We start from the raw sequence: 20008 nt of genomic DNA, 5'->3' as shown, positions 1-20008 counted from the left end.
CTAAGCTCGTTGGAATCCTTCGAACTGAAGACTACCTCGAGGTAGTAAGAAACTACAAAAGTTCAATGCAAATAGTTGACCCACTTTTTAGGAACTACATTGTAAAGCCCAAAATCCCTCTATCGTTAATGGGTATTTTGGGTTTTTTTTAGAACTCCTGCCTGTTGCTCAACGGCGTCAACACTTTCGCTTTTCCCCGACTCTGAGTGGCAAAGTTTCAACCTTTCAGTTTTGCCATTTTAGCTGCCACTTTCCCTGCACTTCGCTCCACTTCACACACAGTGGGCGGCAGGACCAAAAGGACCGCTGCCCCACCCTTCGACAGTCGATTCCGCTCTGGGTGTGTCTGTCTGTCTGTCGGTGTGTCTTTTGCCTGCTTCCTTTTTGCACATCAGTTTACGTGGCCATTGCTAAGTCCCTGGCCCCACGGGAGATCTCTCTGGCCATCTCCCTTGGCCATTTGCTGTTAGTCTAATTTAATTGCATTCGTGGCCCGTTTTCTGTTACGTATACGCCGCGTGGGCCGACGGCGAAGGGTATGCCATTGAGGTTGCAGTTTTGTTTCCCAGCAACGCCCTGACCTGCTGTCCTTGCCTGCAATGCATTGTTTTGTTATCCCTTAATCCTTATCAGTTGCCATTCGCCTGGGCAAAAACCACAGTGCAAAAAATTGGCACACAAAATAAACAAAGCAAAGAGCAGACTCCTTGGCTTATTTTCCAACTGACCCTGTTTGCTCCGGTATACTTTTACTTTTATTCGGCTGCAAGGTAAATGATTTATTATCGAGTGGTGGCTTCTGCGGTCTCCCAAGACCGCGCCCGTGCCCGTGCTTTCGTCCTTTAAACAAACCGTCGTAATTAATGATAGAGAAAATGAAATTCAACACACAGAAAAGTTGGCCACAGATTTATTGCCTTGCACTTGAACCGAACAATAAATAAATAGTTGTAGGAACTAAGAAGCGGACAGGAAGTGACCCTGGAGATCCTGCTGATTAGCCGCCAAGTGTGTGTGTTTGTGTGTGTTGGTTAGTGTAATTGTTATGGCGAGTGTTTGAAGGGGAATCACCAGGATTAATGGGAAACTAAACGGAGTGGAATTGGGTGGAAATATTCTAGATAGGGCTTAAAAGGTAAAAGAAAAGTTGTGTTTAAAACTATATAACGAATAGTACAAATTATGTGAGTTTTTCAAAGAAAACTTTCATTACTAGCAACTTTGCTATTTAGTTGATTAAAAGCCAAGGTAATCATTTCATTTTCAAAAGAAAATAATTACTTCATCTGCTTTTAAATTAGAATAGTACTCCGAATAAATTAAAATTCAAGGAAATTAAAAAACAGACTTCAATGAAAAGACTTTTACCTAAGAATAATATTTTAAAATCTCGGCAAAAGATTTTCTTTTGATAAAGAGATTTGTTTAAAATAATTTTTTAAAAGAAAAATGTAAAATCCTCTGTGATAAATCGAACACTAAAAGGATGCACAACCTTTTGAATGACAAAGAAAAACTTTAACCGAACAACAAAAAATAACGCTTCTGTGAACCCGAACTCGAACCCAAAAAACGAATCTTTTGCTGTTTTTTTTTTTTTTGTGGGGGGGGGGGAGAACGAAATAAACCACCGCACGTAAAATCAACTTTAATCAAGCGTTCCACCTGCTCTCCTGCCTGCGCATTTCCCACAGGAAACCCCGGCGAACCAATCAATAAAATGCCCTTTAATAATGTCGAAAAGAAGACCCGTCCTGGCAGTCATAAAAAAGCGTTCCAAAAGCGATATGAAATATGCTTCATAAAGATTAAAACCTGTTTTCCTCCTGCCTCTACAATATCGCTTGCTTCTTTGCCCTGCGGCAGCAGATGCAGCCGGAATATTCCGTGGCACATATGGAGCCGCAGCATCAGCGGCATTGGTAAAGGACTAGGAATAGGAGAAGGAGCATGAGCTACGCGAGTCCTGGCAAACATTTTATTATCCTAGCATGCCAGCACAGACCACAAAGTGCGGGCCAACAGCTTGGGAAGCCTTTTGCAGACCACCTATGAGCTTTGCTTCTGCTGCCGTCTAAGTCCTGGTAAGGACACTGAGCGAAAGGATCTCGAAAATGCCTCAAGTTGCTAGATATTGATATTAATAAAAAAAATTGTCTACCAATGCTATTTCCCTCAGTGCATGTCCATGGCTAAGCGGCTTGGCCAAAAGATCCAATGGGATGTTAGGACATGAAGAGCATATGAGATGCTGGGGGTCAGGGACAAGAAGACATGAAGCAAAAAGCAAAGGACCTAGCCCAAGGATGTCTGTCAATAAGCCTTATTCTGCAAGATTTCATCTGGTGCCTATGTTTGCGTGTGGGCTTTTCACAGGCGCGTGTTTATGAATTATTAGCATAAACAATCACACAGACATCCTGTAACACACACAGACCCACACACCCACACACAGATGTGGCACTAAGTCCTGTATGAATTCTGATTAAATGTAATGCGCTCAAAGCGCATTCAAAGTTGGTCCTGAATTATTGATGCTCCTCTTTGGGCAGCCACGGTCATTAGCCAACTAGCCAAAAAGTAGCCACTGGAACTGGAAGCGTAGCCGTGTAACCGAGCTGAAACTGCCACCAAAACCACCGACAATGGTGTTCATTATTCAGGATATGTCCTTGGGCGGGCGTTAAGCTTTCAATGTGATTAGGTGAGCGAGAACTGTACGCTTTAAGCTGTGTGTGTGTCCTCTGTTCACACTCCATTAGAGTCGAAAATTTTACCCAAATTCTGTCAGAAAGTTCTTCTTCCTTGGGCTTAAATTCGTGTGGTTACCATCGACAACTTAAGGAACTTTTTTTGATGCCCCAAGGGTCTCCGAAAAAAAAGCATTTCCCTTTTTACATTATTTATTCGACCCTTGACAGCCTTTTCATATATATTTTATACATTTTTATGCCTTTCCTCACATTGAAGAATTTTAATTTTCAGCGCTCCAAGGAGAAGGCAAGGAAGCTCAGAGCCCAAACCCAAGCCAGAATTTCTATATAGAATACTTTCGGACCCGAGCCGGTGTCCTTGCTTCGTTTGATTGATTGGCAGCAGCCAGGACAAAAGTCCTTGAGCAGCCAAAGTCAGGTGAATAGTCAGGTGTCAATTGTAAGCCCCAGAAAACACGACACAGCAAAAACAAAGCCAAACGACAACAAGAACTTTTCTTTTCCTTGACTTTGGTAAAATGTATGGAAATGTAAATGAGATTTCTTGCGACTTTTGTTTTTAATTGGCTTATGAGCCCGAGAGTCCTAAAACGACATTATTGCCGGAAAATGCTCTCTTTCCCACACTTTGCGTTTGAGTAATTTCAAAGGTGTGTGTGTGTTAAAATGCTCGAGTGCGGTGAGGCTAATTAAAAGAAAATTCCAGGGAAAGCTTTGGAGGATAAGTTCAAGGAAACGTTTATTTTTAAGAAGCCAAGAGGCTTTTAATACGCCTTTTTTTCTCGCTCCCTCTCTAAAGGGGGAATAAAATTTGTAGCTTGGCAAATTTAATTAGGATTTATGCAGCCCACACACACAACATTGCCTGAAACTACAGTTGGTCTAGTACTTTACAATCCGGCTAATCCATTGGCAACAAAAGCGCTAACAACGCTCCCAATTCCGACCAACACACACACAGACACACAACTTCCAGTAAAACCAAACAAACCAGAACACAGCAAACCCCAGTACTTGCCTGCACTTATTCTGGGCCAAAAAGGACTGGAATTAAAGCCATCAACGCGGCCCCCGTCGCATGTATAGGCCACATTCTGGCCTACTCCTAAAACACACGTATTGTGCACAGCAAAAAAAAAAGTAATTGATATCATATCGCAACTCCTAATTGATTAGCCCATTTTCGTACATTATTCAAATTCTATTTGTATTGTTTATCAGGGATTGTATGCTTTGGCATTCATTATAAGTCAACTAAATTCATTTGATTTACTTTACTGCCAGCAAAAAGTGTGTGTTTCTTTATTGAATTTCTATGAATTATAAATACAAAGGCACAGTATGCAATGTCCTTGGTAGCGTGGGACATTTGAAATTGATTTTATGTAATTAATTAATCTAAATATAATTGTGGCTGTTGTAGATTAAACAGTGATATGATTACTGATTGGTTTAAAAGCTAATGGCCTGTTTTTTTAGGTCATCAGATTTGTGTAATTAATTTAATTGGATTTAATGGATTTAATTTATATTAATACCCTTGATTAATCTGGTAAAGTTAACGCGGAGCTTGACTAATGATTCATTAGATTGTGAAGCAATAATTAAAATTTATAAAGGATTGCTCTTTAAACTTAAAATCCTTCATTTATACCAAATAAGACTAAAGATTTCTCTAGGACATTTCCTGAAAAATAGATTCCGTCTTATTCCACCACCACTTTATTCTTCTTAAATTGCAAAAGCAACACTTAAATACCTCTCTAGCTAAAATTGATATTTGATATTATTTTTTTGCTGTGCCTCTACTCCATATAAAAGCAAAGCAAATTGCTTGACGATTTTAGCGTCATTTTTCCGGCCTCACTTAGAGCAGAAAACCAGGACCTGCCCCACACCGAGCTCGCTCCTATTTGCACGCTTGGCTAAACATAAATCACACGAAAGGAGGAGCGAATGTTCGATGTTTGCTTGTCTGCCGGGTATTGGCCACATTTTTTGGTTGCATACTTTGGGCCGCTACGAGTCGGCCGAGCGCGATTGCAATTGACAGTTTATTTATTCATTTTGACAGTTTTATGGATACGCACGAACGAATCGAACCGATTAGGGCGGTGGGGAGGGGGCTTAATTTCATGGTTAATCCGTTACAAATGTCAACTGTCAATTGATTGGGAAATAGTGATACTTTCTCACTCTGATAAACATAAACGAACAAAAAATAAAGCAATTAGGGACATACTACAAAAATACCACGAATGTTCGGAGTGCACAATTTCTATTGCCTACTTATTGGGGCTTTCCAGAGGGACTGCGACAAAAAGGACCCTTAGGGCCACAATATTCAACCGATCGAGTTGTAATTTGTTAACCTAATACTCTCTAAATAAAAAAAAAACTCCTCTCTCTCTTTCTCGCCCATTAAATATGGCTAATTGCAGTTGCATGTATGTCAATTAAATATGCAAAATCCAGGCGTAAATTTGTCAATTGCCGATGACATTTGACACAGTGTGTGTGTGTTATTGCTGTTTTTGCGATTGTTTGTTTGTTAGTTAGGTTATTGTTGTTGTTCTTTGGTCCCTTGTTATTGTTATTGTTGTTTGTTCGCTGTCTGCTGATTGACAATGACGGGCAATGTGGCACGCCGCAGATTGGTATGAGGAGCGGGAAATGTTAGCACAAACACACCAAAACACACACAGATAGACACTCTGGGTGACACAATTGATGACAATCGACACTGTTCATGAATATTTAAATTTCTATTGTTGTCTTCCGTTATCGCTGGTCGAGTCGGTCGGTTTGGGGGCCATTGAAAAGGCCGTTTTCTGCGAATTTCCCCGCATCGCTCGTTAACGCGCGCGTCGCTGAAACTGACGGCTTTTCTTTTCGGTGGGAAAAACTCTCGAAAGACTCGCGTAGAAAAACTCGAAGCACTCGATTTACCGTTGAGGTCTCGCAGTTATCCCGAGGACACGTGTGTGTGGCACTTCCGCAGCCCCTGGATGCCGTCACAATACTGAGATCGACGGCACAAATTCTGAATCTGGCCAAAAACGCGAAGGCAAAGGCGAAGGCTCCCACTTCGGAAAACCTCGATGATGGTCCAAACACATACGGACACGCACACACGCACACACTCAAGCGAGCACTTATACAAGTGCACCCACACGCACGTGGGAAAAGCTTTTTTAAGGAGAACCAATTCGCCGCACTCCGAATGTGTGTTAAAGCTTCGCTTCGTGTGAAGGGGAAGCACGAGTCCTTAAATATCCCTGCAGATAAATGTCAAAGGGTTAACGCCTTTGGTTTTTAACAGAAAAATTTTAATTTTGTTTATACTCTTGCGGGTATTATAATTTTAGTCAGAAGATTAAAACTAAGTGAAGTTTCCGATACTATAAATTGTAAAATTTTGGTTAAAACTTTCATTTTTTTAAATTTTAAATTGAGTATTCAGATTTATGAACCTAATAAAAACTAGCATAGGAAAGGTTTCCGAATTGAAATGAATACATTTTTGGCTTAGTTATGAGATTTTAAAATTTTATTTTATAACAAATTTTCATATAAAAATATAGATAAATATTGACTCAAGGAATAGTATTTTAATTTTAGTCTGAACCTTAAAACTAAGTGAAGCAGTCATTTCCTTTTTAAATTGAGTATTCAGATTTATTAACCTAATAAAAACTAGCATAGAAAAGGTTTCCGAATTGAAATGAATACATTTTTGGCTTAGTTATGAAATTTTAAAATTTGTTGAGTTTATTGGCAACCTGTTGATTTTTGGCTTGTATTTCCTTTACCTTTTTGCATTCAACTGCTTGGCTCTCAATATTTATTTTATTTCCTTTCTTCATAATTTAGGTAGGGATTTCAAGACTTGCTGCGATGTTTTTCAATATTTTCCCTATATTCCTATAAACATTATTAAGCAGTAGCTTTTCCCTTTCTATATGAGCTAAAGTTTGCCCTTTTTTTTATACAAAATATAGTTTTCCCTTAAATTTTATGGCACTGCTTTTGCGAATGCGTATAAATATCCCTTTATCCTGTTTAGAGTGATTTCCCTAAACTGCTTGCAAAGAGTGCCAAAAACCTCTCTGTTCTTGTTAGCTAAAAATCCCTGAAGGATATTTTATCAGTATTTTGTAACTTCCTCTGCAACTGCTTACTCAGGATGTACAAAACTACCCTGTATCCCCTTTACAAATAAATCCTATAGAATATTTTCGCTTATTTCAAAGGAAATTACCCCTGACAGTAGAAATTTCGGAGTTAAAGAAAATAATTGACGAACTGTCTTATACATTTTAAATTCAGATTTTACAAAGACTAAATAAAATGAATGAAAATAGTTTACATTTCTTTATTTTACAATTAATAATATCATTAAAATATTACTTTATTATTTTGAACTTGTTAATCACTTGGCGCTCTATCATTTTAAATTTCTAAATAATTAAAGACCTCAATATGTCCATGAACTTGTTATGAATTCACCTTTACAGCTATCGAAATATTCATAGTTTATGCTCTAAATAATTTATAATTGATTACGTTTAGTGCTTAATTAATTTAAGCCGCCAATTTACTCGACACCACTAACATCCCCCCATTCATGTACATATATGTATACAATTATATATATTTTCCCAGTACAGTTTTGTCACAGAGAAAGTCGCTGTCTATCTTACTGCTTTCTCCTCCCCGTCTCCGCACTTTCACTCAAGGTGAACTGAATTGAATTCTCAACATTTGCACATCAATTATTTCACAAGCAGCCAGCGTCGATGGAGCTCCTTTTTTTTATGGCGCCAATGCGGAAAAAAAAAGAAAACCAATGGTAGCCGGAAAAGGAAAAAATAAATCCAAGCTGGAAAAGCCAGTCAGCCAAATACTGCATCGACTGCAGCCACTTCCACATGCTCATCCACTTCCTAGTGATCCTTAGCCACCTCCACCTGCGGCTATTCTTTTTTACCTCTTGTTTTTATACTCCTCTGATATTTTTTCTTTTTCCTACTCGCATAACAGATTCAATGTCAAAAATTTGACAAACTCAACACACAACGAAGCGAAAGAAAAACAAAACAAAATAAAAAGAAAAACTGGAAAGAATTTTCCCTGAGATTTTCGCTGACGAATTTGTGGCAGGTTCATAAATCCAACAAGCAACAACTAACTAACTAGAAGAAGCCACCGAACACAAGGCATTAAAAAATCAGCAAAAACAAGGAAAACTAGAAAAATTAGAAAATATTAAAATCGAACAGGGAATACCCTGGTAAAATATAAAATATATAACAAAAATTTGGACTAAAAAAAAAGGAAACTACAGCAATATTTTTTATAGAATTAATTCTTCTCCGTTAAATCTATAATATATTAGAAAATAGTAGTTTTGTAATATTTTATTTCAACCTCTAAAAAATTAAATATATATCCTTATTCTTATTTTCTTTAAATACCCATTCAATCTATAAACACTATAATAACAACCAAATTCCCAAGAAAAAAGTGAAATTTTTGGCGCTTAAAAATAGATACAAATGGCCAGAGTTCAGGGGAAAGTGGGGGAGGAAAAAATGCCAAACAAATCGAGAACTCGACACAAAAGTCGCCTTCAAAATTTATTCAGTCAGCGTCGGAGTTCATTTGAGTGTCATAAATCAGTTGGCCCCAGCAGAGCCAGAGCGAGAGCCAGGAGCAGGACCAAAAGCAGGACCAGAACCACCCAACCGGAACTACCGCCGCCGCCCGCGCAAAAAGGAAGTTGGAAAAGAGTATGGATTGGGGGAGGGACCAGGGCAGAAGGTTGCACAGTCAGGTTTGGGGCATATAAATGACAACTTTGACTATTGGCTGCCATTGCACGTACAACAAACTGCAGCTTGGGCACGATTCAGCATCGCTGCCATAGCCCTCGCATATTTTTGTGCAGCAGCAGAAAATGAAGAAAATGGAGAAAAGCAAGGAAAAACCATAGGAACAGTGTCGGCAAAGGAAAATATTTTCGAAATCGTTGCGAATGCAGCAGCGGCAAGTGGAAAGTGGAGCCAAATGTCATGAGAAATCTAGCGATGGGGAACCCCGCACACAAAAACATTCCTTAAGCGGGGCCTAGGGAGGGGGTTAGTGTATGTGGTGTGTATGTGTGGATGGAAAATGATGGGAGTTCGCCAGACGAAGGGCAAACCATTTCCCTCATCGACTTGATAAAACATTTCTTCGTTATAAATCAATTTGAATTGCGCGAGCAGCTTAAGCGACAAACGATTTGGAGCCACCAAAGAAACCACACAAAAAAATCCACAAACCAGAACAAAACTTACAGCAACAAAAAAGGAGAAGAAAACAGATTTGGAGAAAATACCAAAAAGGATATTCGGTTAAAGACACAGCACAGGATGTGGAAATTCAAAGAAGAGCTCCTAGAACTCTCTACAAAAAGTAGCTATGGGAGTGTTTATCACATTTATCCGAGATTAATATTTATGAGAATATCTGTATAATTTAATCTTTAAAAACCACAAAATTCCTTGTATATATTAAGTGACATTTGAGATACAAAAAATACTACTTTGTCCCATCAGTATATTACATTTAACTCCTTTATTTACATCCATTACTTTTTTGTTAATAATTAAAAGTTTACAAAATTAATCAATCACATAATTACGTTTGCTGATTATGATTAATTCAGACGCGGTAGTCAATAAATCGCTGAAATGTTAAGTAATTTTAAATGCAATGTGTTAATGTATGTATATGCAATGTCAATGTCCATAAATTCACACGTAATAATTTAAAACGTAGCTCTTAAGGGTCACAGCGCACATGTAATTAAACTACAATCTGTTAATTGAATTAAAAATAAATTTTAAAGTATTTAAGGCCCTGCAAATGAACTTATTTTGAAAATAGAAAACATAAAACTAGACATAGACATATATCAGCTTAGATATATGTTTATAATATTGTTTTTTTAATTTATTGTATTTTTAATAAATAAAAATGTAAATACATGTTTGTTTGCCTTAAGTTTACTTGATGTCACCGCAATGAAAATGTAAATATAAACCAAAATCCACCGAAATCCCCTGGCCAGCCTGAGGCACTTGCTTATGTTAAACAATCCGGCAGAAACTTGACATGAAATTTGTATGAGAATAAGGATATTCTGCCGCTTCCGTAACCCACTCAACCCCATCTCTGGGCACCCCAATGTGTGTGTGTCCCATCTCTCTCAGCTGCCGCTGTTGCTGCTGCAAATGAAGCGCTAAATCTGCAAGTGTCAAGCACAGGAGTTGCTGCAGCAGCAGCAGCAGCAGCAGCATCAGCGACACAACAGCAGCAACATTTCCCTTTTTATCTCTTTGTAAGCATTTTATTTGGGTTGCTTTATTTGTTGTACTTGCTGCCGTAGTGTGTGCTTAATTTTTTTTGTTTTATTTTGCTTTATTTTGTTGGGGCAGCATCAGCATCAGCAGCAACAGCAGCAGCATTGTGCCGCATTTTGCTGCGGACGGGACTAGCCCATTTGCATAGTCGAGGTGGAGGGAGGGAGGAAATGCGGAGATGTTTCCATTTAACCCACTGAGCTCGTTTTGCCCCGCTGCCGAAAGCAACGAAACCACAAAAACCGGAAGTGAAACAATGTGTAAGCGAGCACACACACACTTTTGAATGCTGAAAGGTAAGACTGAAAAACACACACGAATACACTTTTACACCTGCCGGCAACAGGGCAACCTGAAACTGTTTGGGCTAATGTTGTGCCCATCTCTATGCCCCGTTGTCGTCCCTGTTCCTTTTTCCGCAGTTGGTTGAACAAACGAAATATTTGTTTGCGGAAATCATCAGCATCATCATCACTTCCGCCATGAGTTCCTCTTTGCCCCAAGGAGCTGTTCACGTGCCAGTGCCATTTTTTTATATATATAATTTCACTTTGACTTTGCCTGGCCAAAGGAACCCGCATCCCGGCTCAGCACCTGGCGTATCCTGTTTGCCGGTGGAGAGTTGTTTACCAGTTTAAGTTTGAGTAAGTTGGCCGCTGTCAGCAGGTGTCGGTGCAATCGAGACCAAGATGAGCAGCTACATCGAGCCCTTCCTCCATGTGCTTCCGGTTTCCAGTTCCCTCTGGTCGCTATGCTGCGGTCTCTTAAAGGGGTCAGGGGGATTCGGAAGCTAATCCTGAAGGTGTTTCACTAAGACTATGCCACTCCCATGGCACACAGAGAGACTAAACATTAGATTAGAAACCAAATATGAATTAAAAAATCATTAAATCAATTGAAAAAACACTCATAGAATTACTGTAAGCTTTGCTGAGTAACAGAAACCACTTAAATATTTATAGCTTTTATTAATTTATCATTCCATCCTGTATTTATCATTATTCTTTCAGTGCACATTGCAAAACTTTGTGCTTACCTTTAACGCTTGCTTTGTCCTGGCTTCGAAGTGAAACCTTCCGAGAAGTTGTTGGACAGCCGCAAAGTTGAAAATTCGCAAAGGGGTCTACGTGGCGTATGTGGAATATCTAGGATCCTGGACGCTCTGGTCCATGAATTCCCCCCTTCCCGTTAACCGCATCCAGACCAAGCCACAACCATTAGCCTTTAACTTGACAAATTTCAATCGAGAACAACTGAAGTTGAATTGTGGCCTGGCACCATGGGGCGTATACGTAATGTGATATGTTGTTCCTGTGTTGACACTTGTCACCGCCTAATAAGCAGCTGTAACTCTTCCAGAAACGGAACTTAAGTCATAGAGGGAAAATATGGGGGAGATGTATAGTAGTTCAAGGGACAAAATGGGGCAAAGGATTTCAGCTAACGAGTGGCAAACGCAAATTGCCAATTATGAGAGCATAGTAGTCACTTATTTTGCTTATTTATGGCACGATACGAATATTTGATATATTTACGACAATATCATGCTCTGAGCACACAAACACACACGCAGCCACAACAACCTGGGTCAAAGGGGAACCAGAAAGGGAATAGGGAGGGAGTGAGGGGTTGAAACGAGAGGGGTGGTAGAGAAAACCCCCCTTTCGAATTGTTGTACGTGCCAGGGCTGAATTTAATGCGGCGAGGCATGTCAACAATTTATGCTAGATCGAACTTGGAGCCAAAGCCAGAATTACACAGGGATACATTTGGGGAATAATATTCAAAATTTTCCATGTCCTTAAATTATTACATCAAAGGTATACGTTAATTAATATTATATTCCTTTTCATGTGCTCAGATTTGCTTCAGGAGCTTGTTTTTTCAAGGTCTTCAAAGCCGCATTAAAAATTACAGAAGTATAATAGAGAACATGGATCATAGAAAACGATTTTACCTTTCAAATAACGATACCTAATATGTAATAAACTTAATGTTATATAAAGATCTTAAACAATTCATAATATAAAACCTTTAGTTAACCTTTTTCCATGTTTAACTGATCTTTGCAATACTTTGATAAAACCTTATGTATATTTTAAATACTTCCATCATAAGTAAAAATACGCAGCTTTATTTTCAAAGGATACAAAATGAGAGAACAGACTTAAGCCCACTATTAAAATCCCTTAAATTATATAGCTCTTTTTTCTCCCAGTGCACAACCAAAGCCAGAGTCTCAGCAAGCTGGATGCCAGCATATGCATCTCAAATAATTCGCATAGCTGGCCAAAAAAAAGTTGCCCTCTCAAGCAATTGGCATAGACGCAGCTTAATATGGCCACCATATACATTTCCTGACATCTGGGGAAATAAGTATATAGGAGGGATAGGGCAGGAAGACGACAGTTTATAAGCATTTAAGCGGCTTAACTCGCCGTCTCTGACTTATCGCATTGTCATCAATTTGGTTAAGTAGATTTGCCCCTTTGCCCCGTCGCCGTTGCTGGTTCGGGGATTCGTTGATTGAAAATTTTGCACACTCCATTGGGCTTCGGGAAGGACACGTAATTATTCCATTGATTGAAAATTCGTTGCTAGCATGGGAACAGAACGAACGGAAATGCTATGGAAAAACTGCTAGGCAGCCAGCAAGGAAGCCACTCCCCCGGCATAATCAATCACGTTTTATCGGGATAATTGTTTGGCACATTTCGCTGCATAAATTGAGTTGCCTTTCCTAGCTGGCAAGAGAGTCAATATCTTATTATTATTTGCGCTCAATTTCATTTGATTCGCGTGCAAAGAGGACTTTATTTGAAACCGGCAGCCGGCAGGCAGCAGGAGCTAGGATATGCTCTATATATATGTCTATTCCCCGTGGAATTATTCATGCAACAAAGCAAATACGGGGACACAAGCAATTAGCTTTATGCCGCACAGACAAAAGGCGATGGCCACGGAAAAGGACCCTCGGGGACATGGGAAACGGAAACGAAACGGGATTATTGCATATCGAATGCGGATGGATATGCAGTTAAATGCATACATACACATACAAATATATCAACTCTACAAATATTTGCAATTAGCCCGCAGATCCACAGGGCGTACATTTTTGGCCACCATTCGATCTCAATTATTGATGAGCCTTTTCATTTTGGCGCACGCCAAGTGTTGACACACCAGAGAGACTTTGTAATGCCGCAAACATAAATCAAATTTTCGCGTTATGACGGGCCCCGCCTTCTCGCCTTGCCCCCCCTTTTAACCCATGTTGTCTGGTAATACCCTATTCAACCCCACAAAACTCATTGAGTGTTTCCCTTGAGCAAATAAGTTCAGAAAATATCAAGAAACAATGAGATCTTGTGAAATTTATATACAAATATAGTTTGCACTAATGTAAAGAAAGTATTAATGGTATTTAACTAGCTAAATAAAAGTCATATTTCTAATTGTTTCATAAATATATTCTTTTAAATTTTAAATAAAGAAAAAGGCTACCAAACTTAACCAGGAAACTCTAAAGTAAATTATCTTTGACATATATATGACATGTGGGTTAAAGATAGCTCCCCGAAATGCCTTAAATTTTTGAATAGAAACTGCATTGGGACTGGGGTCATAAACTCTCCCAGTGAAAGTCACAAAAAAAGTGGAAACAAACAAATAAACTGATGCTGCATTGTTGGGCACAGGAGGTCAATGAATTATTGATTGCCAGAAGGATGGCAAGGACAAACACCCAAGGCGGCTAACACCAAGACTCCAGAAAAAGAATCAGTCCCCCAGTTCACGGGTTTATTTTCGGGGACTTCCAGCCGAGTGGAGACAAATCAACTCGAACTTGGCTCGGCATAGAGGAGGTTCAGTTGTCAAAAGAGTTTGCCCCAAAGTGACTTTAGGTAAATAAATCTGAAATAATTTAAGGCCTGGGGCCAAATAAATTCAACTCCTTTGTTTGCCTGTCATTTTGGTTGGGTCGGCGTTAGTCTTTTGGGAGTTTCGGTCTCGTCTGATGCTCATTTTATAGGTTTTAAATTTATTGCCGAGGCAGTCGAGTGTTTTTCCTCGCCTCTTACTGCCAGCAATTTTCCTCTGGCGTGATTCAATCAAAGTGAGAACAATAATAACTCATAATAATATGCAAATTGATTTGTTATTGTTACTATTTATATATATATAATTTTTATTTGCTCACCTAAAGCCGCTTAGCAAATTGAATGCACATTGCAAATTTGTGAAATTGATAAGACGAGCTGCCAAATTGATAAAACAAAATTGTGCAGCAGTCATCAGGAGGTCGAAGGATGCACAGAGTGCGAACATTCAGGATAACAATAAATCATATTCGAGTCACACATCCAAATCAAATTGATTTATCAGCTCGACATAGATAAATCGTATTGAAATGTTGTCAAAAAAGCATTCGAGTTGACTAATATTGAGAGTGAAAACTGAAGAGTGAAGAAAATATATTAAAAGCTAGTTAATGAAATAAGTTTATGGAAGAAAATAGCATAAAAGTAGTTTACTTTATTAGACTTCAAAGAAAGTATGGCAAAAACTACATAAATTCCAATAAAACCAATACTCCCAACATTAGTTTATTGCTGGATAACATTTTATGAAATCAGAAACAATATATAAATTTTTTTACACATGTTTTGCGACCTTGTCAACATTTGTAAGTGTGACTGGATTTATTGTATGCAATAATAACTCAATAAAAAATGCATAAAAACTAAGAAATTTATTAAGACTTTCCAGGAATTAAATGAATTTATAATAGCTTTATCTATTTTATTATTTAACACAAATACAATAGGTATAAATATGAAAGTGCTGCGCGTTGCAAATATTTTATGAGCAACTATTTTAACACATGCAAATATTTCTCATTTAATTGTTGTTTTACTTTTCGTACGCGTTTGCTTATTTAAACTTTGCCAACAAAGTTCATATAATCGTTAAAGTGCAAATTATTCATAATATGAAAACCACATATTGCTAAACTATTTTCATTCAAAAAATTTTTGCAGTAGAAAAACATTTTATTGCTGCGGCAATAATTTATTTCATAAATTTTTGCAGGCTTTCGCACGGTTATTTTTATTTTTTACACCCCTGAGAAAACTTTAAATAATGCAGGTAAATATTAGTTGTTTACTTCTTTCTTAATTAAGATGTTTATTGCTAATATAAATCCATATGAATTTTCACCTTCTTATATCTATAAATAACTTAAAATATATATGTTCTTTAAATCGATATTTTTAGATGCTTATTATTTTATTAAATCAAAGTTTTTCAAATATCATAACTGAGCCAAAAATTCATAAATTTCAAATCGGAAAGCTGATATGTGCTAGTTTTTATTTGGTTAACAAAACTGTACACTAAGTTTATATCTTTTTTTGAAAGAAAAATTAATATAATATAATATATAATATTTTTGAAAATTTATTTTCCTACCGGATATGTATAGATGATTCAGTTGTTTATTCTGATCAATAATATATATGATTTATAGGGTCGAAAGAATCTGGTATTAAAATGTTGAGTTTTAAATCGTATTAAAACAAGAGTATTAAATTGTATGTATGTTTTGAAACTATTCATAGGAAGATAAATGCAGTTGATTTTAGACCCAGGCCGGTCCCTTTTATAACATCTATATATATAATTAAATTGTCATGGTTAAGACTTACCGGAGTAGAGGACACGTGGTTATCATTGCTTAATTACTTCCGGTGTAGAGTGAATACGTGGTGACTTCGATTAGGCTTCTCATGGGATCATCGAAGTTAGCTGGTTCCTGGTTATCCACATGTATGGTGATATTCCATGGATCGAAGGCCAATCACTATCACTACCACTTATCACGATGTGAACACTGCGGGGGCCGCGGACAGACTGAGATCGGAGCGCTCCCAGTGCCTCTATTTATACTCTCCCAGCTAAGAGAACAGAGAATGTGAAATTGAGCATGAAAGAGAAATCAATCTAGTGAGGCAGAGAGAGAGTTAGAGAGTTAGAGGGAATGAGAGCTCCAGAGATATGAAGAGGGGCATACACATACATTTAACGAGCGTCCTATGGGAGCTATATGATATCGTCGGCTGGCCGGAGAAACTCAACTGATAACGCTGATCAAGAATATATACTTAATCTTAAATAATATATTTTATATGACTTCTGCAATGCTTTGTTCTAACTCCTGACTATTAATATTTTTCTAAATTCTCTCATATTAATTATGATCAATATTTGCCTTTAACTGATCCCTAACTCCCAACTCTTAACTCTTTCAATTTCCAACTCAATCGATGACTGTTGTTGCTCCTCCATATTTAATTAATTAGGATCAATAATGTCTCCGTTGTCTAATTGTCTTATGCCCGTCTTCATTATTGTCGCAATTATGGCAATTAGAATGACAATTATTATCATTAAACCGATTACCACCGAAAATCAGGCTGTCAATTGTCTCTTAACTTGGATAAATGCCAATTCCCCGAGGTGAAGTTCCATTGAAACTGGCATTGGTACAGAGCTTGTTTATAGCTCTTGCTCGAAATCCAATTCGGATGCATTGTTTAGCCCCCCAAAAACTTTGGATCGGGGACAAAGGAGGAACCAATTAAACATTGACTTTTGGGGGCACTTTTCGTACAACAGAGGGGGCGAAGTGAAAGTAATGGAGAAAGGACCGAGGAGTAAGGGAAAGGTAATTGAATAGTTGTAGCAACAATAGTGCCAACTTGGACGGAACCAAGTGGATTCCATAAATCGCATACAAATAGCCACATGGGAGAGTTTGAATCCTGCGAACAAAGCCGCAAAGGCAATACAAATGGGCAAACAAAAACAGGAAGCGGGCTAATTACATTCCTTGTCCGGGTGTGTGTACGTTGTGTGTGGGGGACAGGGCGAAGAAGAAAACAATTTGTTGGGTAAATTATCTGCTAAATTAAGCAATTTCAATTCGAGAAACGTTACGTTACGAAACGAAACGAGACTGAGGCAAAGCGAATCTGAAGATCCCCTCGAAACCTGAAACCATCAAATCCTCGACGATTCGCCTCTTATTTTTTCTTGCCACGACTCACACATATACAAACACACAGAGACACTAATGCCATCGGGAAAGCGCTTGTGTGTGCGTGAGGTGCGGGAAACACTGCACAAATCGGTTGCTAAGTAGCTCATAATGGCCACGCTTGCCCCGAAATGTTCCCATTGGGATCCCGGTCCTTAACGTCCTTTTCACTCCACACCTTCAATGTATATGTCCGAATTTGTTTGAAGTTTGCCAAGGCAATGGATTGGAGTGTGTGTAAAAAGGTATAGAAAACTCAGTCAATTCAATGCAAATACGCTCTAAAGCTGGTACTTGAATTGCTAACATTATTTTAATGATTTTAATATTTATTTTAAGATAAACAAAAGAAACGGTAAATGTTGTATGTTGCTAGAAATATCTTAGGAGGTTTAAATTATAAATAATATAATTATAAATCATATAAATGAAACTATGGCATCTTAGAAACACACTCTGTAACACAATGCTCTAATAAAAATTGTTAATTTAAGGCTTTTCCTTCATCAACTTAAGAACATCCTGCAGTCGTTCTTAAACAATAAGAAAACACCTCTTTGACTTCCTTTATATTTATGTTGCTGCATCTTGGTATTTTGCTTCATACCTGGGCTATAAAAAGGGGTTAAAGGTTACAAAATGCCACGCATACAAATGCCGGCATACAACTGTTGCATGTACGTGTATGTAACATACAGATGGGATGCTGCTACTGCTATGTATGTGTGTAAGGACTTTTGATAAATGCAGATTTTATTGTAATTCAATATCAATTTGTGTGTGTGTGCGGGGACAACCTGGAGCAAGGCAATCGGTTGGGCGCCCTGCCAATATCCAATATTGATATTGATACACACTTTTTTTTATGCCAAATATTTAAACTGCCCAAGGGTGCGTATTAAAGTGAAATCTAAAGCGAAGTGATTATTGGAAAAGCAGCCGAAACAGTTTAAGGAAGCACTCCTGCTTTTTATCCCGATTCCCAGCCATTTTGAGCATTAATCAGGCAGGCAAATTACAACAGTTTTTGTTACAAAATGTTGCCATTTAATTTAATGAGACATCGTTATGCCAAAACTTTAATCCCATCATCGCAGAAAGAAAGAAGCAGCAATATCCAGCAGCAGCCTTTGAAAAAATTGTAATTATTGAGATACCGTTTTTTGGTTACAGACAGGTGCACTGAGAGGATTTCCAGGATATGTTAGATCAATTTGCTGATAAATCGCATTCAAATTAGATTAAGTTCAGTCAAATTCAAAGGAAATAGCTTTTTATAAAGAATACCATTTGATTTCTTACTTTCAAAGGTATACAAATTTTGGTTTCCTGAAGTTGGCTTCTTTTCTTGTTATTTTATTATTAACCAATTTTCATAACACATTTATAGTTAACCTTCTAGAGTAAGTCCTATTTTTAGATAATGTAGTTAGCTTTTTTCAAAAAACAATGTAATTATTTTGTTAAAGTGTGATAAGTCTGGGTGTGCTGTTTGGACCCTGTGTTAATGATGTTTGGCAACTTCAACTCCGCAAACATCCGCAACCAAACACACCCACAACCGCCCAGAAGGACACCTTTAGCATCCAATTAGCGGCAAAACGAGTTCCAGGATCTCTCACGTGTACGCCATCCATCTTTCATCCCTTTCTACTCACTCTCTCTCTCTCACTCTCTCCCTCCTTAGCACTCACTCCATTCTAACAAGCACTCGAATCGCTCTTTTTTCACACGGCTAACGCAATTCACATATGTTTTGTGTGTTTGTTTGCATGCGCATATGTGTGTGTGTGTGCTGTAGTAGTAGAAGTAGTAGTTTCCACTCCCACTCACACATACACTCATATCCCCTGAGCTTTTGTGCGGCAAACAAACAAGCAAAAACAAACAGGTAGCTTGGAAAAAAATGAAAAATGGCAACACTTTAACTTTTGAACGGCGCCTCGCCCGCAATTTCCCCTTTCCCGCCTTGCCACCTCTGGCTACCTGCCTTTTTTCAAATGCGTATTTTTTAGCCGAGATTATTTTTGTTTGCGTTTTTCACTCGAAAAAATGTGGTGGAGTGAACATTTTTACCAAAAATTTTAATTAAAACTGAAAGGTGGATTTTTCGCTAAAGGGGGAAAATGAAAAGACAACAGTGCGTATACGTTATATTGCATATGGTAGGAGTAATATCGCGTATACGCACCGTTGACATATAACTACTTCGAAAATTCTTGTTATTTATATAATTTAAGATACATTTTCGTGGCTTAATTATTAATTAATAATTAATAATATATTCATTGTTTGTCTTTTATGAGGAATAATGTTTTATACTTCAGATCGATCACACACTTGATTGCTACCTAAATTTGTCTAAACAAAATTATTTTATTATTCACTATAAGCAGATTACAGTTTTTTATAGTGTAACCTTTTTTTGCATGAGTATAACTTTTGCATAATACTCGCTATGGCATAAAAAAGGAGTAACAAAACAAAAACTGGTTGCATAGTGCATATGGCGAGGCGGAGTCAACAAGCGTAAGGTTGGCGGGATTCACCAGATTCCAATTAAGTTTTTAAATTTTCAGCCGACAAGCTTATGAATGATGACGTTCATTTGGATGAGATGGCAGCTCGCCTGGCAAATGTCCAAAAGAATTTCCCTTTCTTTCCCGGAAATGTGCTAATCATTTTCATTTACACAGCAAAGCAACCGAGGGAAGGAAAATCCGTGAACGATGAACATAAGAAAACAAGAGGATCCTTGAGCCCTCGCCCATTTTCCCAGG

General features: G+C 38.0%; 1 protein-coding gene across 3 annotated transcripts in view; it reads right to left on the bottom strand.

Moving 5' to 3' along the window:
• The window catches only part of dpr3 (defective proboscis extension response 3), an 89036-nt gene extending 83267 nt beyond the window's left edge, over positions 1-5769 (bottom strand). Inside the window, exon 1 of one of the 3 annotated variants that reach the window (XM_086832635.1) lies at positions 5664-5769. The gene's annotated coding sequence lies outside the window, so the exon portion shown is untranslated. Of the gene's footprint in view, positions 1-5405 lie in introns of all 3 variants that reach the window. The other 2 variants (XM_086832636.1, XM_086832637.1) reach the window with 2 other exon arrangements.
• Positions 5770-20008: the final 14239 nt, after the last annotated feature.

Source organism: Drosophila serrata, unplaced genomic scaffold (assembly GCF_035046125.1).
Source record: "Drosophila serrata isolate PLE 108 unplaced genomic scaffold, ASM3504612v1 contig_249, whole genome shotgun sequence".
Lineage (NCBI taxonomy): Eukaryota > Metazoa > Arthropoda > Insecta > Diptera > Drosophilidae > Drosophila > Drosophila serrata.
Note: the sequence above shows the minus strand (reverse complement) of the source record. Positions and strands in the feature narration are given on the sequence as shown.